The 24,462-nt window shown below is 38.9% G+C and overlaps 1 protein-coding gene across 8 annotated transcripts in view; it reads right to left on the bottom strand.

The window, feature by feature from the left end:
- The window catches only part of CLOCK (clock circadian regulator), a 68,242-nt gene extending 47,861 nt beyond the window's left edge, over nucleotides 1-20,381 (bottom strand). For 3 of the 8 annotated variants that reach the window (XM_039551345.1, XM_039551342.1, XM_039551349.1), the window contains exons 1-3: nucleotides 20,295-20,381; nucleotides 10,098-10,197; nucleotides 7,929-8,015 (exon numbers count right to left, since the gene is read on the bottom strand). The gene's annotated coding sequence lies outside the window, so the exon portion shown is untranslated. The remainder of the gene's footprint in view (nucleotides 1-7,928; nucleotides 8,016-10,097; nucleotides 10,198-20,294) is intronic. The other 5 variants (XM_039551347.1, XM_039551343.1, XM_039551346.1 and 2 more) reach the window with 4 other exon arrangements.
- Between the last annotated feature and the right edge of the window lie 4,081 nt (nucleotides 20,382-24,462).

Here is a 24,462-nt window from a genome sequence, read left to right as displayed (position 1 = left end):
TCAGGTTTAAGGGACATCATATTATTCTATATCATCAACTTACTCCTTTAAGGTACAAGTATCTAGCACATCCAGAAACATCTTACCGCTTCTCAGTTATGCCCACATGAAAAAGTGAGGGAGGGGTTAGAGGGGAAGTGGCACACCATGCCAGACAACTAAACAAAATGAACTCAAGGGATTTTTGTAGGTGGTTGTTTTGTTGGGGCTTTTTGCTTGTTTTGTGGGTGGTTTTTTTGGTTGGTTGGTTTTCTTTAAATAGGAGACAAAGACTTATTCCTAAGTGGTCAGGGTATTTACCTAGAATGTGGGAGTAGTAAGACTAAGTACTTCCTCTGAATCTGTCCACAGATGAAGAACTACCACATGAAAGATAGCAAGAGCAATACACACACAGACCACACAGGTAACTACATGGCTACAGAGACCAGGCACTTCATGCCCTAGCAGCTACTTATGTTAGTAAGCACTTTTACCAATCTTCTTAATCAAGCCAGAAGTTTTCATAATGTTAGCCTTTGATCATTACTCTGACCACTCATTTCCATGGCCATATTAAATTCCTTTTTTTCAGCTAGCGTTCATATGTGATCAGTTGACAGAGCCTAAAACTGGTCCAACCCAAAACTAACCCAAATGTTGTTTCATTCAGCTAAATCAACTACATTTGTTTCACCATTTGACTGCTCAAAAGCTGTGTGTTGGCACAGGGGAAGGGGAAGCAGCAAATCATAGGTTATATATCTTTTGGCAACAGTGCCATTTCATGCTGACCTACACCACATGTTAAATTACAACCAGGGAACAAAATTAGGAAAAATGAGATTCAAATTTGTGCTCAAAGAAATGAGCATTGTAGCTACTACTTGAGAAGCCTGCTTCGTATTTAAATGAAACATCTTTACTCTCCCATGCACTGTTTCATCTCATATGGCAATCCATGACAAAAAGCTTCTGGGCAGAATGAGGCTTATTTTTATATAGTGATCCAGACTCATGGATCAGCTTCTGGATATGAAAACAAACCCAGAACTCAGCCTTAGAATCAATGGGAATCTCAAGCAAAATGTAAATATGTACACCTGATGTGTTGCTTAGCTGTCAAACTATCTGTCAAATAGCACGTTAATTAGCATCAACTTGGATGGGTTTAGGCTGATCCTCAGTACAGATACTTATACAAGGATACTCTTCTAAATTAATAACCTGAAACTAAGAAAATTTGATGAGTGATTTATACAACCAGTAGCTATTTGTAACACTTAGAATTGTACAGGTATACCAAATGGACATAACTTTTTAAAAACGATGACAGTTGCTAGCAGCAACACCCAAGAACATGTGACAGGTGTTTCAGAAAGTTAGTATTTTATCTGAAACTTAATTATCATGTAGAAATGCATGTATGTAAGTAAAACGCTTCTAAAAATATTTAGTGCTAGTCATCACTTTATTTTTTACAAGTTGATTGCACAATCCATGATTTGTGCAGCTGTGGCACTGTTTCTGACGCCTAAATTTCCCAGCATGGGTGACTCATGCACAGCTAAATTATTCTATAAAGCTTTTGTGAAGAGTGGACTGTTTGCCTGCCTGAAAAATGGAGTAGGCAGTGCACTTCACTGGAAAGCATCTTCAAAAAGAAAGAAGTGAGACTTCACATTTCCATAAAATGAGAGAGTTGGAAAATTTTAAGCTTCAACACTGAAGTGTAGTCCAAGTCAAAAATTACCGAACAAGCAGCTCCTCCTCTTCCCCTCTACCTCCACCCACCACTTTCCCCAGAAGTCCTGCACATCATTTTGGAGACCACAAAGTGGTAACAAAAGGAAAATGAATGAGGTAGCCAAAAAAAAGAACAAAACAGAACACGGGAAGCACTAGGGGATGGTCATTTCAGTGTATTTCCACTGTAAGAGAAGCGCAGGTTTGGGACCACTTGATGCAACTGAATAGCCACAAGCCTATGGGACCTGATGAGATGATGTTGCCATGCCACTCTCCATCATATTTTAAAAGCCATGGCAGTCAGACAAAAACCCTGTTGACTGGAAAAACAGAAACATCAGTCCTATTTTTTAAAAAACGGAGAAAGGAAGATCCAGGGAACCACAGAACAAGGAACCTCACTCTGTGTCTGGGAAGATCATGGAAGCAATTTTAAGGCACATACAACACAAGCAGGTGATCAGAGACAGCCAGCACAGCTTTACAAAGGGCAAATCATGCCTGACCAATCTGGAGACCTTCTGTGATGGTGCAACAGCTGACGAGGTTAAGACCAAACAATGTCATCTAACTAGACTTCCGTAAGGCCTTTGATATGGTCCCACACAACATCCCTTTCGCCAAATTGGAGAGACATAGGTTTGAATGGTGGACTATTGGAGGGAAAATGAACTGGATGGATGGACACAGCCAGAGAGTTGTGGTCAATGACTCTATATCCAGATGAAGGCCAGTGACAAGGGGTGACTGCATCCAGCTCTCAGATCCTCAACACAAGAAAGACATGGACCTGCTAGAGCAGGCCCAGAGGAGGCCATGAAGATGATCGGAAGACTGGAGCACCTCTCCTAAGAAGACAGGCTGAGAGAGCTGGGGTTCTTCACCCTGAAGCAGAGAAGGCCCCACAGAAACCTCACTGCAGCCTTCCAGTACTAGAAGGGAGCTTTTTAAAAAGAGGGAGAGCAACTTTTTACACAAGCAGACAATTACAGAATACAGAGGAACAGTTTGAAACTGAAACAGTAAAGGTTTAAATGAGATATTAGGAAGAAATTCTCTATTCAGAGGGTGCTGAGGCACTGGAACAGGTTTTCCAGAGAAGTTGTGGATGCCCCACCCCTGGAAGTGTTCGAAGCCAAGCTGGATGTGACCCTGAGCAACCCAATCTAGTGAATGGCATTCCCTGCTCATGGGGGAGAGGGACTGGAACTGGATGATCTTTAAGGTCTTTTCCAAACCAAGCCTTTCTATGATTCTATCCAAAAAATATGGCAAAATACATTTTTGTATTAGCATGCTTACTATTATATTCCTACCGTTAACAAGCTTTAACAGAAGAACTTAATTTTCTAGAATTCTACTGTCTGCCAGATCCTACAGTTTATCCCTCAATACAACTACCTGTAATTGAAAAAACAAGCTTCTACCGTAAATAAAACCCCAACATTATACTTACAGAATTCCAAATTTTAATTTCACTAAAGAAAACACTAGAATTACTCTTTTGTCGGAACTTTCAACAGAAGAATGTGGGCTCAACGGGAATTACAGTGATTGCAAGACCTGAGATAAAGAACAAGCACTTCCTATTACAAAGGCAAGAAGTGCCTTAACAGGGAAAGGGGACACCCCTCCCCCCCCCAAAAAAAACCAACCAACCAACCCAAACAAAACAAAAACACAACCCCCAAAAAATTAACAAACCAGAAGAGTTTTGCAACTGATACAGAGAGGAAATAACTCTTGTTTCAGATAAAGAATGAATAAAACTAAGACAAAACAAGTTTACTTTTCTTGTCCCTAGGAACTTTTGGCAAAACACTTTGTAACCACTTTGGGTACAGATGCTAAGTATCCCTTTGCCACCCTGCTACAAGCAAGATTCCGAAGGAAATGGAATCAGCCAGCATTTAGTCAGTCATTGGACTTGTTCAGGTGGGAAAGATGATACATTAATGTAACAAAAGAGATAGTGCTGCATGAACTAAACAGAAACAGCCATGCAGCGATAGGAAAAAAGTATACAAAATCAACTCCAAATTTAATTTAATTTTATTGTAATCATTCTGTATATATTCTTAAATGGAAATAAAGGAAGAGTATCTTTACTTAATTCAAACATTGGAGCACTGAACACAACGGAATTTCTGAATGTTCAGGAAACAAAGCTCAAAGAAAAATTACAGTCTGAAGTAACACTGTAACATTTAACATTTTTTAACAGTCTGTGTTTCTAAAACATTATCTATTTATGTAGATAACAAATTTTCTCACTTTTTCTTTATTCTTGAGCAGTAGAAGCATACACTCCTCTGAAACTTTCAGAGCTTGTGCTAAGTCCAGAAAACCAACTGAAATCACTTTCTGAGGGTCACCAGAGAAACAGCAAAAGACAAACAACAAATTCCGTCTTCTCATATATGAGTATGATCTTCAAAATGTTGGATATAGTCAATTTAATTGTAAATTAAGTTGATTAATTATGATGAGAATATTACTCTTCAGGCACTGGGAATTTTTGTAATGAAGGCTTTCAATACCTTGCAGACTAATTCAATGCTCATAGCAAAGTTCTGTCATATATCTCCCATTCTTTAAAAAATATTTTAAGATCATGATACTGACTGAAAGACAAAATGTATCAGGAAATTCTACACCAAGCTCTTATAAACTTTGCAGCTACAAGTTTTACGACAAGAATTTTCAAGATTAGATTGGGGGGGGAGCAGGTCACAATTCAGCTCATTTTTGTACTTTTGGAAATTCAGATTCTATCCTGGCACCCTATATAAACCCTACAAAGTTTCAAATGAATACTCAAAGTTATTTCTGTGAGAACTATTTGTCCTTTTTACCTTCTAGAATACTCAACAAAAAATCCTATCAACTACTTAGGACCACACTTGCTACATTTGTGTGACTTTAAACTCTCTTCCTCAGTTTTTTAATTTTTATCTTTTACAATTCACAAGTTTTTCTTTCACAGAACGATCAGACCACATGATTTCTATGTACCAAGATACATGTTTCTGAGTGCTTATTTCCTGCACCTCAAAGTCTTTGCACTCTTGAGATCCCAATGTTAGGGAAAGTTTCCTGCCTGACCATCCAGGAGCCACTCTGGCAGTCACCCCCACCATCAGAGACCTTCACTGCTGGGACCGAGGCCCCTTCACAGTGGATGGTTCTATCCCTCATAGGCTCTTTTCCCACTTAATTAACAAAACCTGACTTAGATCATCCAGCACTTAAGTCCCTAAAAGCAACATTAAGAAATATTTATAAAAGCATTATAGCTATTTCCATTTACAATTAATGTATCAGCTATCAAAAATGAAAATGACAATCAGGTTTTATTTAACTCCCTTCTGTTCACCATATTGCGAGAATGGTTTCAAAGACCTAGGATCTTGCTAGTGGCCTATTAAACACTGGTACTGAGCAATGGGATACCAAAAATTATCAATATTCACAGGAAATCCTGAAACTAACATGAATTTTACATTAAGGCCACATGCTAACAGGGTAATGAAAACAGCTGTATTGTATTTAAGCACACATTACAGCTTGAAACCATTTACTTATACCAAACACATTAAAAAAATAAACAAACTTAGCACTTCAACATAACAGTGAAATAGTTTTAAGGCAAGATTACTTAAAATAATGAGGAATCTTCCTAACTTACTGGCTTACAACTCACATTTTGACTCTCAACATTTTTCTTCATTTTAAATTGAGGCTTATATCTCAATTTTGAACAAATTAAATAATACTGCAAATAACTTTATTGTTTTTATTAAAGCCAGTGATTTTTTTCAAACAGTTTCAAAATGTTGCTGCTACTTGTGCTGTTACAACCTTAGTAGTTTTGGGAAGATTTTAATGATTATATTAAAAGGCTGTAGGTTTAAACGTCCTTATCAACAGAAATCTTAACTGAATCTCAGAAATTTTCTGGAAAAAATGCTGAAAGCCAAGATTTAGATTCTGCAAAGATCTAATAAACAAGAAACATAACTGAATTTAGTCCTAATCACTGGCATAGATATGTGGGATATTATGCTACCATTAAGAGTGCAAAATTCTTGGGAAACTCTGAACTTAAAATTAAACAGGGCAGATGGAGAGGACTCTTTCAACTGCTATGTAGAAATAAAATTATTTAACACCAGCACCTAAATATTAGATTTTCAAAACCTTAACAACCAAGGAACTCATTCCAGGCAAAAAAAAAAAAAAGTCTGTCATGATTCATGACAGCTAAGGCACGAGAAAGGGTAATAACTGCAAACACCTGCGAAGACCATCACTTTTTCAGTTTTTGTCTTGTTCTTACTTAATGGCTGCCATAAAACACTGGCCTTGGGGTTTTCATCAATGCAGATGAACAGTTCAAGCAAAACATTTGGGGTGGGAAGCATACATATTTTAGAGCTCCATACCAAAATTTTAAAATGAAAGAAACCGGAAGACTCCTCTATTTAACAATTTAAAAATATAAACATGGCAAAAACCCAAACTAATCAATCAGAATTACAAAAGGCAGTTACGATTTAGTCGTTTGAACTTCTGTCATTTGTAGTTATTTATTGACAGTTTATATTAACAAAATTGAAAAAACCAGTATTCACTGACAGTTTATATTAACAAAATTGAAAAAAAATATTCTTGGCCCTTCAAAATTTTTCAAAATCAGCACCCAAACTTATGGCTGGATTTGTAGCAGAGATACACAGATCTTAGAGATTCACTGCCCTCATCTACTGACCTATAACCAATATGAACAATTATGACTCTGTCCCCATTAGAAAGTAATGTGAAACCGTAGAAATGGATCAGTAGATGAAAGCAGCTGGTGCTGACACTCCCATGCTAGCTGTTCAAGAGGGTTTATTTTGGATTAGATTTCATCTGGTCTCCAGCAGCAAACATCACTATCACATGGACCATTCAAATTTTTCCAGGAATTTCATGATTGATGCAGAACTCTATGTCCCCAGTAGAGACAGAAGAGCACTTTGCACCTTCAGCAGAACTCACAGACTAGTCTTCTGAGAAAGACATGGAGTTCAAACACATTGAGCAAGTACATGATACGGGGAGACAACAGTGAGATTTCCTCCAAAGCAGTTTTAATCATCCAAATCACAACTGTAATGTATATATTGGAGTTACACCCTACCTTTTCAAACCGGACTAATCAACAGAGATGTCATGTCACAAAAGAGAATACTTGATGGCACTGAAAGGCTTTAGAAAAATTCTGTAAGCATTCTTCAAAATGCCTCACAATTAAAAAAAAAATTATAAAATACCATTTACTGGCTTCTACAAAAAATTTATTTCTCCTGTGCCAGAATGCAGCAGAAGACATAAATCAAAATATCCCTATTCCTTAGGCTTCATTTCTTTTTTCTTTGCTTATTTACTTCATCTTTTATGCCCTGTTTTCTCACTTCAAATATTTTATTTCTCTTCTTCTTTCTACCTTATTTCTTTCAGCCTTTCTCTCATTTATTCATTCATTCATTTCCTCCTATTACCTGTGCTATTAAATACAGTAAGGGAAAAATAAATATTCTTGCATCTCTGAACTTTCAGACAGAGGTGTCAGTATTGTTTTTCCCCTGGAAATTCAGATAGTATAGTCTGAGTCACATTTGTAAGCACTACTACTGTGATTTAACTTGCCCTAACTCAAACAAAATTTAAAAGGGATAAAGGTAATCACGTATACTGCAATGACTCAAATTGATTTCTAAATCCAGTGGTAACCAACTGTGGGAATTGAGAAAAATCAGATTAATGACATGGGAATATTAGTCTACTGTAAGACTGAAATCAGCCCGGTTCTAAACATCATCTCGGAGAACAACCACAGGAACACAGAAATACTACAGGAAGCTAATCAAGCAATTTATGGAATGCAAGAATTTCATTAAAGAAACACTAGATAAAATATATTTGGTGTATACACAGCTTTTTACCTTAGATGTAAAGCCAGGAATACATTGCTTAATCTCTGCCCTTTTTTCTCTTGGCTATGTTATTTATTTAATAATTTAGTCCTCTAGATTTTAGGTTATATGCCAGAGTTTCTCCTAGAACTGTAAGTTACAAACAGGATTTTTTAATCTTTTTTTTCACATACAATCAATTCATTCGTTGCTTAGAATAACCAAAATACTCAGACTCACCTAGTTTCACTGACATTCAGTATACAACATCCAAATAAATTTCCAGAAGATTTTGCAAATGAAAGAATGGGCTTCTCTCTACATTTGCTAAATTTAGATGAAAACAAAAAAAAATCAGGTCTCTTTAGAGAATTGTCTTAAAATTGTCTTTTAAGAAAAACACTATACAAATTTTCACATGCACATAATTTGAAAATTTAAAGTATATTGTCTTTCCATTTCAGAAGAAATATGGTCTTCATGTTCTAAAAATGTCACTTGAAAAGCAACACCATAGATGCACAACACACAGAGGTTTTCAGGATGCTCAAAAAGAAGTATTTCATAACTTTTAACCACACACAGCCTGCATTGCTCAAAATCATCAATTTTATTACGATGTGTTGTGAAAATAAGAGTAGAAATAAAGAGAAAAAGCAAAGAATAGAGAAAAATTGAATGAAAAAATGGACAACACTTATGGAAATATACTGCTGAAGCAGAATCTGAAGGACCAAATCAACAGTAGATGGGTGATAGGGTTAAGGAAAAGCACAAAGAGTACAGAAGAAAATCTTCTTACTCAAATGTTTGTACCTGACACTACAATGGAGTGGAGGAGATTAGACCTGTTTACTTCTCACAGTCCAGCTACAACATGCTCAGTAGCTCTGTCTGCTTATGACTAAAAGGATTTGGAATAGATCTACCTCATCTGATTTGGACAGAAGAAATGGATTTAGGAAATTCACTAAACTGGTACAAAACGTATTTTCAGAAATCTATCATGCTGCCTAATGTAAGTGGGATAGCAGAAAAAAAGCAGGCTGATACTGCAGCATAACAATTTGTTTCTCCTAAAAACTTGAGTGCTTGCTCCAGCATATGCAGGTGCTTTATTTTTCCAGTGGCAAGATTGTCACTGCATTTTGCATCAAGAAAACAGTATGTTCTTCCCTCTCAACTCATTCTCTTGACACAAGCTGATGCTTGGTTGAATTTTAGGTGAAGGAGACATATAACACAGAGATTTAAGTCTTACGAAATTATAAGCAACTAAAACCAGGGTTCTGGAATAGAAAGTGTCAAGCATCATTAACTGCAAGCACTGCTACCTGTAATTCCATTCATGACCAAACTTCATGCATGACCAAGCACCTCCAATGCATTATAAGCTACTAGGAATACCGGAAGGTTTTCTGCCAGCAAGAAAAAATAATCCTGCTGCAGCAAGATTGGAACAATGTCTGATCTACAAAAATAGATCAATTTCTTGGGGGTTTTTTTTGACCCAGTATAAAAGTGTATGTTTTGAGCCAGTCAAAAAACAACACAAAATCTGAAAAATAACACCTCCTTAGAAAGATGAAACATAAAAACACATTTATGGAACCTACAGAGGGCCATGGCCATGATCCTCATGATACATTGAATCAAAACCCCTTTGTTGCTCAAAAGATGAACCATAAGCAAACTACCCTGCTGTTCTGTGCTTCCCTCCATGTGATGCACAAAGCAACCAGTAATCTTACTGCAAGATACAACATGGACAAATCTTGCAAAGATGAAAATCTGCACCTCCTGGCCTATCCTCAGCTGGACAGTACACAGTGCCCAGTCAAGGAAGTGGGGAGAAGCAACCCTTTCATAAAAAAGGTGACATGTGAACAGAGATATTGGTACTTGAACCCAGTAAGATGCATTCTTCTTCTATATCTTACATGAATGGGGTATTAAGTAATCTCAACTTTAACAAAAGCATCTGCAAAAAAAAAAAATCCAAAACAAACAAACAAACAAACAAACAAAAACCACTAAGAAAAGCAGTGAGCATGGCAGTACATCTGCTCAGTCACCACAACACAACCCTGGGAGAGATATAGTTTAGCCTCCAGAAACCACAGGGCCACATTAGCACACTGCATGGCTGGGGACAGTGCCTTCATAAGGTCTGGGTTTTCTTCCTTCTAGTTTCCAAGGCAGCTCAGGTACAGTTCAGTTGTTTCATTCCACGCTCCAGTGTACAGGATAAATGCTTATAAAAAGCTTATTTGAAGTTTATTCTTGCCCACACACACCATTAATTTGAATATCAAATTGAAGTGGAATGTCTACCTTGCCTGAGGTTGGAAATAGATGTTTCTGTTTTAAGCATTACTGTTCTAGTAGCAATAGAATCTACATACTTACTTAAATTACCTAGAAATACATTGTGCCTTGTAGAGTGGGTGGGTAGCATTAGTAGTCCAAATGTGATGTCATCTGAGTAAGTCTTCTTTGGCACAATCTTCTGAAAAACAACAGAAAAACCCACAGTTTAATAAAAGTTATTCTGTTCAAAACAACTTCCGGGGATGAGCCCTTGATTATTTCTGTTTTCTCTCCTGCCATTTCAGTCATTTTATATGCATCCTTAAATTGTCCACAATTTTACTTTCCAATTCCTCTATTCAACATAGTGAAGTAAATACTCATGAAGGAGAACTTCAGCATTGGATACCACCTTTTATATAGCTCTGGCGCTGTCTGAAATCCAAACAAATATGAGACAAATGCAATATCCCAATGGTAACATAAAATTTACAGACATAACGATGTCTACAAAGCATTAATATTAGAATTATTGCATTACAATTGCTTTGGATTGTATTATGACCTTGCAGATCATCAATAATACACTATGCAAACTTCTGGAAAGAAAATGCATCAATAAAATCTTAACTGTGTGTACTACAGTTCAAACAGGACACGTGAACTACCTCAGAACACAACCTGAAACTCTCAGAAAACATGGCATGCAACAGCACAAGACTCCCTCCACTCACTAATCAAACTCCCCTCGCTAATAAAAAACTAATTTCAGTAAGATGTGCTGAGCAAAAGCTAACTATACAACAGAGATTTCTATACACAAATATTCATTCAACGAAGAAATAGCTCCCCACCTGCTACAGATCAGAAATTCTGTATTCCTACACACCGTACTGTGTTTTAAATACACACGCATCAACTTGGTAATATCACCTAACTCATGACAATCCTGCTGGAAAATCTCCTGCTAGTTACCCACTGTTGATATTTTCTATTCAGCACTCCCACGTGGCAAAGCATATCCTTTAAGGCATACATAAATCTATTCCCTTCCACTGTATGCAAGGATAGGTGGATTTCCTTTGACATAATATAACCAACACAAAGTAACTTCTAAACCCGCTCTTTACCACCTTGTCCCCCAGTACATATAACAGAAAGAAGAAGCTGTGAAACTGAGGAAGAATGCCAATGTTTGAGGAAGATCTACTGCCAAATCTAATGGGATAAGAAATGCAGACCATTATCACCTACATATCTATTTTTCTATGTAGTCAAATGAAATATTCTAATGTTAGAAATCAATGTTTTGAATCAAACACCAGTATATAGATAAGAAATGGTAAACTATATTCTATAGGGCAGGAAGTCTAGGTGCATTTAAAAAAAATATCTATCCCAGTTTATGAAAGATTATTTTTCATTTCTTATGTTGGCAACACAAAGTTTAATGTATATCAATCTGAATCAACCATAAATCTAAATGTCTATATAAAGGCACTACAAATTTACCTAAAATAATTTGGAAAAGCAATTTCAGTTATTTTAGTGAAAAAAGTTTGTGATCTTTTTGACTTAGATAAAATGATAGTATGTCAATCACCACTGATGTTAAAAACTTCATAGTCGCACCCTCAATTGTACTGAAGTTCGTATGAAATCCTCCAGCTTGTAGAAAAACTGTGTGTAATAGAAGATAGTGACAGAGCAACAGGAATGCCTGAGATGAAATTTTCAGGCACAGCTGTCTGTTGTTTTGCCACTCATTTTAAAAGCAAGTTCGAGTGACAGCTAAATTTCTTAAAGAGTTAAAAAAAAAAATCTTCGTACTAGAATTTATGTCCTAACCTCCCTGCCAAACTGATCAAAACAGCATATACTCAAATCCTTTTCCTGTCTCATTTTTCTCTTCAGAAGAGTTAAACCCATCAACATAATTTGTAAGTTTCTACAGCTTTTTTTCCTGCCCTATTTCTAAAAACCTTCTAGTTATTCTTCCTCTTGATTCAGACTACTTTTCTGATTTCACTATGCTTTCCAGATCCTGTAAAATATTTTGCTTCTTTTCCTCCAAATCCCTGTATTATTTGGACTTGCTTTATGCTGTCTTTTGCTTCTATATTCTCCATATTACTTGTTGCTGATCTATCTTATGTTCTTAGAAATGAAACTTTAATTCACTCACTATAACTCGCTTATTAATTTGAATCCTTGTCCCCATTTCTGAGGTCATTCTCCTCATTTTCTATGTCAGTGAAATTCAGATCACAAGCTTCTCAAGGCTGAAACTCTATCTTATTTTCCATGAAACATCATTAAAAGCTTTAGGGCAGCACAAAATGTTTAGCTAAAGCTTCTGAGCTGGAAAAAAAGACTATATAAAAAAATGAAGTAGAACATTTTAACAACATGAACATTTCCAGAAAAATATATTACATGTAAAATTGCTGAGATGTTAGAGAACTATCAGTGGAACTACCGTACTAGCTCTAAACCATAGTTCTAAACACACAACTGCTAGTAGTAGCTTGGTTACATACAATGGATGTTGCTGCTGTGGATGGCAAGAAAACTTTATTAAATCACATTACTACATTAAAACTGACAGGAAAGTGTGTGTGTAAGAGAGCATCTGCATTCCTATTCTGACAGTTCTTGGAAGCTGTGATTCATGCTGCTACTTGCTTTTCTACTCACAGTAGAGGAAAATCCAGTTTCCTTTAGAGTATTTGTTGTTACTATGAAAACTACTTTAAAATAAGCACAAGCCAAAACCACCGATTTTGCAGTCTGCTATGATATTCTAAAAATGAACTATTTTAACACTTGAAATCAATAAATTACAATTTGTTAAGATTATGTTGGTCACTAAAGGCTTGACAGGTATATTTCATATTATACAGCAGAGAATTCTCTAGAAATGAAAGCAGCACAAGCTAATAAAGTTTTCTTCACTTTTACCATTACTAAGTTTTTGAGTTTTTCTAAACCAACCAGCAGGAGATATTTCTCTATTGAGACTTGATAAAAATCTTCAAGTTGAACATAAAAAGGTAGATTTCAGTCTGCTGTTTATCATGATAAATAGGTACTGCAAATACAGGCCAGACAGGAAAGAAGACGAGAAATGCCATTCTAGACGTAAGTTCAGCTCCTGCTTTTCAACCAGTAACTCCGTGTCACAAGACAGAGGAGTGAGCTTACTGGAAATCTGACTTGGGAAACACTGTCTTTTGTTCTTATACTGAAAGACAGTATTATTATTATTATTATTTTGCTATAATATCACGCTACAGTATTGTTGGTCCCGATCCCTTTCCAAAACAGCCCAATGTTCCTCCTATCTCAAGCCCTGATGACACACACAACTCCCGCTCTCCTATCCAACACAGACTTACTGCATGCTAAAAAAAACAGGTCAGTACCAAAAACCCATTGCATTATCTTGCTCTCAAGAGCAGGCAGTGACACATTTTTCTCTACCCAGCTTGCCTATTTTCCCAAAACCTGTGGTAACATTACAGTCTGCAATTTCCATTCCTCCTACAAACATGGCTACAACTGGTCAACTATTTCAAAAGCTACTGGTGAATATGTAAGGAAAGAATGAGAGAAAACAAGGAAAAAGCATAAATCACATTTTCTTAGGAAATCAGGCTTTAAAAAAGGTAACTCCCTACAGCTTTTAATCGAGGAAAATTTCCTAGTTGTTTACTGAGCCAAGAGAAATAAGCAGATTGTGGCAAAATATTTTTTGATTTATCTTTTTACACTTCATACATAGGTTTCAAACAAAGCTTTGGGAAACTATGGACTGGGAAAGTTACCACATGAAACAAGACAGGTTTTTTCTCCTAATGTATCTTGAGGCTTTTGGATGACTGATGAAAATCCAAACCTTTAACATGTCTCTAGTAAACTGAAAAATTACATACCTTCTACCTTAGCACACCAGCAGGAGTTTACCTTCTCTGTATTCACAACCATCTCTCAACAGCAACCACTAAACTCCTAGAACATTATTCTGCCAGGGTGCACGTCAGTAATAGCCAAACCTCAACAAGCAGTTGCTGAAATTGCATTTAACATGCAATGCAATAGCCACCAAACACTTCAAATGCCCTTAAATGCCAGAAACTATTCTTTACTATTTCATTAAAAATTTTATTCAAATGTAAAAATGGAGACTTATGTTTTATTTATAACACCAGCAGGATTCTCAGAATTTGAAATACTAAATTAGCTGTATTAATGTATTTTGAAGTATCATTTTTTTTAGGCAGCTTAGTATCTCATACTCTCATTAAGATCATAATTTAAGATGTAAAAATATATATTTCCTCAGTGTTTCTAATGCACATTAGGAAACTAACATATTAACCTCCTACAAGAGCCACTTCTTACAGTCCAGCCTGGCTCCTCTATGTTCACAAATACTTGCCCCAATGAAGAAAGTGCTGAAACTTTCTGGAGATCTACCAGGTCGGCAGATGATGACACGCTTACGGGATGTGGGATCATTCTTCTGCAAGCAATGGAGATATGCTCACAAACTTGTGGAGCTACAAGCTAAAAACATCTTGTAGATGAGGTCATTAGCAATACTATTCCCTACTATAAAGCACTTAAAATTCTGACATCATGCCGGATGATCACCCCATTCCCAGGTATTCCTCCTTTTCTAAGTGTCCCACAGCAAGACCACTACCATGCAATGTGGTTAGCAACTTCTGCTGCCTGCTCTGGCTGTAATAGGCAGCACAACACCAAAGCAGTACAGTCTTCACTAAAACAGGGCACAAAAAGGGGATTCCATACAAAAGGATCTACAATTCTTAAGTACCAAAGCCAGGGAGAGTTGTATCACTCAGCAAGACTTTTACAAAAGTTAATAGAGATGCAAACTGTGTAAGTAACCAGTGAACACAGTATTTTGCCTTCACCTGTTTCTGAAGGCCTAGGGCACAGGTAAGATTGTAGTCACAATCCTGGTCCCTGTCCTTGTCATACACATAGCTAAGCTTTTCCCAACAAAGCAGGAGTAATATATTCTTTTAACATGCCAGCAGGGGAAAAGATGTGCTCTCATTTTGTCCAGCAGCACAGGGTTACAGCATACTAACCTGGAACACAGAAAGTGGAAAGCCAATCTCTACTCTGCCAAATGGTGTTTAAACCATAATCTCTCAGCAGGCTCTGCATCACATTGGGAAGATGCATCAACTCCTAACTTCTCATTTCAGTGGCAATTTTCAGAATATGGAAGCAAAGATAAAAAGCAAAGCTTTGCTGAACAGAGTAGCACCAGCAGTATGTATGCCTCTCTAGGCAGAAGGGCAGCAAACACGAGACACAAATCATGGTTTCCAGTTCGTAATGGCATTCAAAATTTTAAATAGAACACAGGCCAGAATACAGGTGTGTATATATATATCATCTCCTTTTCCTCCAAGAAAACAACTGGCCTAGTATAGCTCTTTAGCCCAATTAGACTTTAGTCATCTTGTCTGCAAGGAAAAGTGAGGTTCTAGGCTTTGGAGTTTTGTTGGTTTGTTTTTTATTTTGGGAGTTTCTATTTTTTAAAGGAGACATGAACAAAACCTCTTCCTCCTCACTCCTTTGTGCTCCTGAGCAAAAGGGAGAGTCACCACAGGGTTTTGGTCCAAGTCCAATTCCATAGGTGTGCCTGAGGTGTGGTTTGAACATGCCTTTGAACAAGTGAAGGCCTAATTTACAGATTGCCTAATTTATGAATAGTAAATAGATTTAGAAGCCAAGATGCTCAGTTGTGATAAGATTCTGGAAGATGTGAATGAGAACAAAACTTCAATGTTCAGCTTTGGAAAACTTCACTAGTGAAAACCCAGAAACCTCTAACATGGCTACAAATTTTATTTGAGGCTGGACACACAAAATGCATCTAAATCTATTTTTACTCCTCTATATTATTTTATGGATCTGGCCATATACCAAAATAACATACATCAAAAACCATCTCAGAGGTACCTGCAAACATCCTTTTTAATGGAACTCTAGAAGGACCTCTATAGAAAAATGACATCACATACATTTATTTTAAAATTCCACTTTAATTGGATCTGTCTTACTCCAAGAAGTATTCTCTTCTATTCTAAAAAAACATAATAGTCTAACGCCGTTTATCTTGTAGTACCAAGCTGTCATTATCGGTAAAATGACATTAGCCTCAAAACTGAAGCCTTCTCACATACCCTGAGATTATCAAACACACAGTTTTAGGAACAAAGCATTGAAGTAGCCACATTTATGCCTAATTTGGCTACATTTTTATCATGAATATGAGGAATGCCCATAGTATCTACTAAACTTCAAAAGCATCAGTCTCTAAATATAAGTCATTATCAGTCTTGAATCTCATATATATAACTAATTTTTAAGGATCTATATTTAATAAAATATTAATACTACTAATGATAATGTCATAATATACTCAGCAATGTTTCTCAGAACATCAGTACACAATAAGAAAACTAATTCACTGATTTTAATAACAAAATCTAACTGTTGGAAAGAGTCCAAAGTGTGCAGATCTAAACTGCTGAAAGAATCTGTGAAGCTTTGTTGCTTCCACATAATATTAAATATATGACAACCACAGAGGACCAAAACGTTTTATGTATATGATTATATATTCTAAAAGTGGCTATAAAAAAGAATTTATAATATACACAAAAAGTATGGTAAGAGAACATTAAGACTATAAATTTAAACACTCAGGCGTGAGGTATGCCAAAATTAAAGTGGCTTTTACATGACAAAGGAATTTTGTGGCAGCAATAGGGATAGAGAATTCAATCCTTCAGGGCAGCACACAGCTGCATGAACCCTGAGTCTCCTTTCTCTTCCATGATTTTGCATTTCACATCTTTTAAGTCCTACAACAAATAAACAGTGTAATGTCTGACAGAGTTTCATATTATTACAGATTCCCACTGAGTTAACAAAACAACCAACCATACTAGTAAGTTCCTTTCCCCACATGGACCACCCACAGAAGGTGGTGGAGGTGAATGAGGTACCTTCCTAACAGATATAGCCAAACTTGCTTGAGCCAGAATTACAGAGAGACACTGGAATCTTTCATTTGAGATTCTGCTAAGAAGTTGGTGCTTCCAACACGTCTTTTTATTCTGAAAGACCACCGGCTCCAAAATAATAATGCCAATATTACTAACAATAATTCAGCATTAGCTTAAGATGAGAGAAACAGCTGAATGGTTTGGTCACTGTCTGTAGTCTCACACTTTTTTTCTCCTCTAAAGATAAAGCTACTGTAAAACAGCTACTGTTCTCCCAAAAGCCTGGTGACCCTCCTGGTCTTGTGCCACCCCTTCAGGGGTGAAGCAGCTCATGAACAGTGAAAGGTTAAAAATACTTTGCAAAGTAAATAAACAGAAAGTAAGAATGGTAGGAACAACCACTACTGACTTTGCTATGCCACTACCTACTAATATCACCAATCCTCAGAAACAGTTCCGCATCTGCTTTCTCATTTGGCCTTTACAGTATTCCAGTGTTCATAGGGAAGCTAGTACTTTAAAAAGGCTAAAACACTAAAGTGAACTTTTCTTTACTTCAGAGATCTACCAAAGTCTTTGCCTCAAGAAAAACGAACTCATTACAAGGTGATGAAAAGGCATTTTTCAGCTGTAATTCCACTTCTTCTGAATGATATCTTGTATTTAAAACTGTATTAGGATACTAATTTTCTATTCTTAGAGGAGAGCTATCCATAGTCTTCATCTATTAAACTAAGTTGAAACGATGAGGCACTGACAACAAATTATATGTACCACCTAAAGGAAAGCATAGATAAAAAAGGAGCTGTTTCAAATAAGGAAATTACCTAGTGAAGAAAACTGCATTTTTGATTCACAACTATTTTCAACACAAGTTTATTGGTTTTTAATAAAAAATTCACAACTTTCCAAGTTGATAAAAACATTTCATATAAAGAACATGTGGAGAAGGTGGGGGGCAATAACTCTACTACTAGTTTGTATCTTCACCTTTTTGCAGAAATTTAAAATACAGGGGGGAAAAAAGCAAAAGCTCAAAGCTCTTAAAAGCAGCAATTTCTTTTGCAAGACCAATCCAACCACAAAGATTCATGACTTCTGTGAAATTCTATACTAAGAAGCTAATTAACTAACACTACAAATTAAATTACCACTCAGTTTTTAAATTGCTTAGTACAAAGAGAGTAAAGTTACCTACAGCAGAGGTTTTGGGGTCCTTAGAAGAGCATTAGTAATGAAAACACTCTGCTTTCCTCACATTCTTTTATTTTGCCTGAATGTGTTAAGCTTTTCCATGTAAGAACATGAAGCGGAAGAAATAAAAAACAAGAAATGGCACCTTAAACTATTAAATATCAACCCGGAAGTTTGGGGGTTTTTTCCCTGTTTGAATTGCTTGTTAAGAAGCAGTAACCCTTGCCTTACCAACAAAATTCTCAGACAAGTTGTCATATTCTACAAAAAGAACCTAAACCAAATACATTATGTCTGGTAATCTGAAAGCAGTGTCTGTAACAAGTTTGAGGAAGTATCTTAAGTGGATATGTATGAAAATTAATAATAGTTAAATTAAAAAGCAGAGTTACTTTCAAGTAGAATCCCTCAATTACAACAATCAAATTCTGTCCAATTTCAAGTAACAGGCCCAAATCCCACAGATAATTATAAACAAAGTTAATATTATTTCTGTAAAACTGAACATTGTGAAACAACTGCAACTGCTCATACTGAACTTTGCCAGGACTACCACAGTCAAGATGTATTTCTCAAGTACTTCTTTCGCTAGGTTATTTGCTTAAACAGTCCTCTTGCCTCCTGACACACCTGTTACCCAGAGAAATTATATAGGTTAAATATAACCACATTAAAAAGAAAAAAAAAAAAAAAAACAACACAAAAACAGTAGTTAATTTTAACCTGGATCATTTCCTCAAGCTAGTTACGGGACACAACTCCAAGAACCATTGTGCTGGTGCAGCTGAAGCAAGGAAGAGGCAGGCCAGGCCAAGTCAATACTGCCACCAAAAGCACTGCTCGTCAACCAGTCATTTAAGAAAAAATACTTTAAGGATTTAGAGGATCAGGATCTACGATCAGCCACTCCACCTCTACCTGCCATTTCATATTCCAGCCAAAACCATACCTGACTTTCCCTGTGCTTCTTGGTAGGTTAATGCTTACCAGCACATGAAAACAACAGCCTTACAAAATTCTCATTGCAAATACGTTTCATTAGTTCACAAACACTCCTCTTCATGGAAAAAAAAAACCATTTCCAATTTATATCGAGGCCTAAAGTAGCTGGAACTTGAAAGTGAAACCAACCAGAAATCCTGATCCACCTTAACCCAAACACAAAACTGAAGTACCACGGATTTCCAGTCCCTCGCTGGTCGTATTTCACACCCGCATGCACGGAGTATTTAACACACTGACTTTAAGGCCGCAGTAACTCGAAAAAGGGCTGGGGGCTAGTAAGAATTCCTCAGGTTTTACGAGCGTGAACACGCTGCAGTTATCGCAATAAAGTTATCGGAACTAAAAAAAAGGTGAAAAAAAAAAAAAAGCCTACGAAGTGCAGACGCAGCCCCGCAGCTCCAGCCCACCTGCCGCAGGGAGAGCGCCGGGCACGCTCTCGCCACCGCCCGGAGCCCGAGGCCCCGCAGAGCTGTCCCGCCGCGGGGAGGGCCCGGGGCCGAGCGAGCACCGACCGCCGCCCGTCCGCCGTGTAAACACCCGCGCTCCGCAGGGCCGCCGCGGAAACCTCCCCCGCGCGTGGGGCGGCGGGGGCAGGCGGGTCCCCCCGGCGCCCGCGGGACGAGCCGCCCCATGGAGCGGCGGCGGACGGGCCGCGGGGGGAGGTGCCGCCCGCAGCTCTGCTCGGTCCGGCGCGGCCCGGCCCTGTGGATGCCGGGGAGTCCCGCGCCCGCCCTGCCCGGTTCGCGGGCGCGGGGCCAGGCGGGCAGCGCTCCCGACGCGCCCGGGAGTTGTGACAGGAGCAAAGTGGGTCACCGGGCCTAGCGGGTGCCCCGCGAGCGCCCCCCGCCCCCGGCCGCGGCCGTGCCCGCCCAAGGGCAGCCGCGGCACTCCCGCCCCGCCGGTTCGCGGCGGGAGACACGCCGGCACTGTCAAACTTCCACCGCTCGCCTCCGCGCCGTCCCCGCGCCTTGCCCTCGCCACCGCACACCGGGGCCCGGCGGGTCCGCCCGCACCGCCTCGCGCCGCGCTCGCTGCTCACCTGGCCCCGCGCTGCCGCTGCCCGCCCGCGTTGCCCCGGCGAGCGTCGCTCCCCGCGCGCAGCCCCCCGCCCACCGGCACTGACTGACTGGACCTCCTGCTCCTGCTCCTCCGGCGGCGGCACCACCAGCACCCGGGCCCGGGAGTCCCCCCGACACCACCGCGCCTGCGCCGCCGAGCCCCCACCGCCGCCGGCCGCCGCGGCGCCTCGCGCCACCGCGCGTGCGCCGCGCGCACTGCAACCCGCGGCACCCGGGGCCGCCGCCGCCGCTGCGCGTGCGCGGGGACGGGACACCGGGGAGGCGACCCCCCGCTCTGCGCGCGCGCCTCGCCACGCGTGCGCAGGGGGGTGGGGGCGGAGTGCGCGCGCCGCGCAGGCGCGGGGGGCGCGCGCCTCCCTGACCTCGGCTCACCTCGCCTGAGCTCACCCCGCGCCCCCCGGGGGAAATGGCGGCGGCGCGGAGCCAGCGGGGCCGCCGGGCACCGGGCGGGCACCGGGCTGCGGGCGGGCACCGGGCTGCGGGCGGGCACCGGGCTGCGGGCGCAGAGACCCTTCCCACCCGTGCCGGCACGGTGAACCCGGCACGGAACGCGGTCACACGCGCATTCCCAAAGCGGAACAAGCGGCATCCCGGGTGCTCTCCGGGAAAGTGCCTCCCGAGGTATTTAGGGGTTCAAGGAACCCGTCCCAGCGGTGGTCCGTCGTTTCTTCTTTCCTGTGCATAAACCGGTGAAACTTCCCAGAGTGTCTGCCTCAGCCCTTTTGTGTGTACGAGGCTTTTAATACCATTCGATAAATACGCAGCAACTATTTAAACATAAACCTGTTACGCCTGTAGCAGAACATAGCGGTGAGCTGTTTTCTGTAAAATAAAATGCTCGAGGGTAATGTTGTGTAAGTAATCCCAATTTTTTTGTCCCAGTTACAAGGATTTTATTTTTCAGTTGATGCCGGAATAGCAATATATGTAAAAGTATCTACAGAAGTTTAATTCGTGTTTGTGTCTAGAATGAAATAAAGAACTTGACTGCAAATTGTCATGGATTTCCTTTCTGGGTTACTTTTCAGATAGTTCAGTTTCCCAATCTGAGTCACAACTGTGGCCAAAGTCTTACACAAAGATACTGTAGGGACAGGAGCTTCTTTACCAGTAATGCTCCCAAAGAGCTAACCATGAACTTTTCCACTTGAAGAATTCTAAAAAGCATTAATACAACCACTTGGTTTTGTTCCTGATTCATAATACTCTAATTCTAGCTTTCAGTTGAGGAAAATGTGACATGAGAAAAACTAATAATACTCTTACTCATACAAAGGATAATGCTCTTGTGATGAAATGTAGTGGAGATAATAGGATACAACAGGAATGGGACATCCAGGAGAAAATGTGGGAATATTTTCAAATGCATAATTATCAGAACTAGAATACAGCAAACAAACCAGAGGCTAAAAATAACATCAGGCTGTATCTATCAAATTTGCCAGAAGGTCATTAGTAACCAGTGATGATTCTTCAGGAAAAAGTAGAGATGCTGCACTATCTCTTCACACTTTGCATGAATGGGAGCATAACAGCTGCTTACTGTGATGTTGCAGTAACAAATTACTCTTTGACAAGATCAAAACAGGCAACACAGCTGTGGAGATGACACACATTTGCATTTTCTGCCAAAGCCATGGCCTAAGCAAGGTCATTTTCTAAATGCTACTTCTCTTCTGGAAGTATTTTATAGGATCCTGAAGGAACAGGACAGCTTAGAGGTGTTGTGGTGGTTTTATGAAGCTATTCTCCTAGAAATACTATTAGTCTGCTCTTGTCATCAGTGTGAGTTTGCTGTGTAACGATAGTTCTGTTTCACTCACGCAGGCTGTGTGACAGCCAACATAACTTTTAAACAATGCCAAATTAAGAGCAGCAGATCTTTTGTGAATTGGTAAATGATGGGACTGGATTGGGCCGGAAATGCAGAAATTTTCAGTGCACTTCCATTAACTATGGCCATTTTTCCAACAGAAATGCCATCACCATCCTGCATGTGATACACTTCAGAGCCACAGAACAAACACCTGCTCAGTGTGCTCCTTTTTGATCCACAATGGCCTATTCAAAAGAGGATCTGTTTGAGGAAACTGATTTTGAAACTAAATTTCACATCACTCCAGAATACTAAAATGAGTGGATGTTGACTTGAAAGCCTGTCACAATCCACATAATCCTTGTAAAGTAAGGTTGGCTAACATTCCTGAAACCTTTTCTTCCAAACAGTGTAACTGACTCAGCACCAGAAACATCTGGTTTTAAGGTGCAGATTACCTTGGATTTTGCTGCTGCTTTGTCACATCTGATGGCTGTGATTACAACCATGTGGTCACTTTGCTTGGACAAAGACAGGGTCACCAAAAGGGAGGTTTGGCTCTTTTCCTGTTGCATCTGCTTCCACTGTCACACACTGTGCCTGTGTCCCTTGCAGCAGCCACAGCAGTGGGAAGGAGGCTGACTGCTGAGAGGAAGCAATGCTACTTTTATAGTAGCCAGCTTTGATACTTGAAGTGACTGTGCAATCATATCTAAAGTCCCTGATGACCTGTTTAAGTTTAAAACTACTAGCTAGCATTCTAGTTTGAAGTGGCAGATAACAGCAGATAAGCCATTGTCTCTGAAATGCATCTACTAGTTATCTCTTTGAATCTGCAGAACAAAAGCTTCCAGAAGTGGTATCTGCCAGTAGGTATCTACCAACAGGCTTACCAAAGGAGTAAAAAACCATATTTGAACTAACTTATGTCAGAACAGATGATCTTAATTAAAATTTTCTCAAGCAGTACAAGGTTTCATCACATCAGTGTTTTTTGTGTTGTCCAACTTCTGCTGTAAAAACAAGTTACAGTTTATTCTGATAATTGCAATAAATTCTCACAAGAGAAGAAGGAACTGACTTTTAATAAAGGCCGAGATATGTCTCACAACAACAAAAATTGGAGCCAACCCAACTTTATCTCAGTAAAATATCTAACCATGAAATTGCAAAATACCTGTGCTTAGGCAATATTCTTACATAAATTCTATGCAAAATCTTTGCTTTTTGCAGTACTGTTTTTTTCTTTCAAAAATAATCAAATACCTTTTCTACCTTTAAAGAGTGGCCTTTAAATCTAATGATTACAAAAACCATAAAAAATTTACATAATGTGAATTATTTAAAAGTATTTCTCCTACTTTCTGCTTTCGTATATATTCCCCCATGTTCAGCTATTCCAATGAACCTACCTTGTATTTCACCAGTTTATATACAAGTTTGCATAACTGAGACTTTTCCTAATGGGTTTTTGATTTGTTCAAGTCAAAGGGGAAATAAAGGTAGAATAATCCTGTTAGACTACTCCTAATGAGAAAAGAATCTGCAAATAAACAGTGGATACCACTTTCCTAGTGAAATTCAGAGATCTCAGTAAGGTTACATACATGGTGATAAGCACGCACAGCAAAATAAATCTTTCATGTGTTTGAACAAAAGTGAACGATTAACTCTCACAAAGTGAGTTAACAAATTGAGGAGTTCAGATGCTCTGTGATTCCACTGCCTCCAAACAATTGCTATTTCGTTAGTCTCTGTATTTAATTTTTCTAGGTATTGTTTTTTAATTGCCAGTTCAATTCTTTATATTGAAGTATTCTACATCTGATACAAGAATGTAATTAGCTTGGCCAATAAAAATTAATTATAACCCAAACATTCTCTGGAGCATTTGTAAGCTTCTTTTACATACTGCTTTCTGCAATATGCAGACGCTTACTTCTCTTCGCTTCCCATACTTTTGCCTTCTCTGAAGACATTTCCACTCCTGCAAGTGTTGCTGCCTAATTAGAAAGTAAAAATAATATTAAGTAAATAATAATAATAATAATCTTTGGAACACTTTACATGCATTTTAAAATAATATCTAGTGCATCTCAATTACTTAAATTATTTGAGTAACTCTTGAGCTTGAGGTCTTATAATTTTAGAGCTAGAAAGGCTTCTATGCCAATTTTTATTCAATAATATAATATTAAAATAATTTTTCTTATTTCATCACTGCCAGATTTGGGAAACTTGAGTAACAAACAAATTGTACAAGCATTTATCATTTGAGATTGTAGGAACCCAGAGTGCTGAGAGTATTTCTC

Source organism: Corvus cornix, chromosome 4 (genome assembly GCF_000738735.6).
Source record: "Corvus cornix cornix isolate S_Up_H32 chromosome 4, ASM73873v5, whole genome shotgun sequence".
Classification (NCBI taxonomy): domain Eukaryota; kingdom Metazoa; phylum Chordata; class Aves; order Passeriformes; family Corvidae; genus Corvus; species Corvus cornix.
This window is presented reverse-complemented; position numbering and strand designations above follow the sequence as displayed.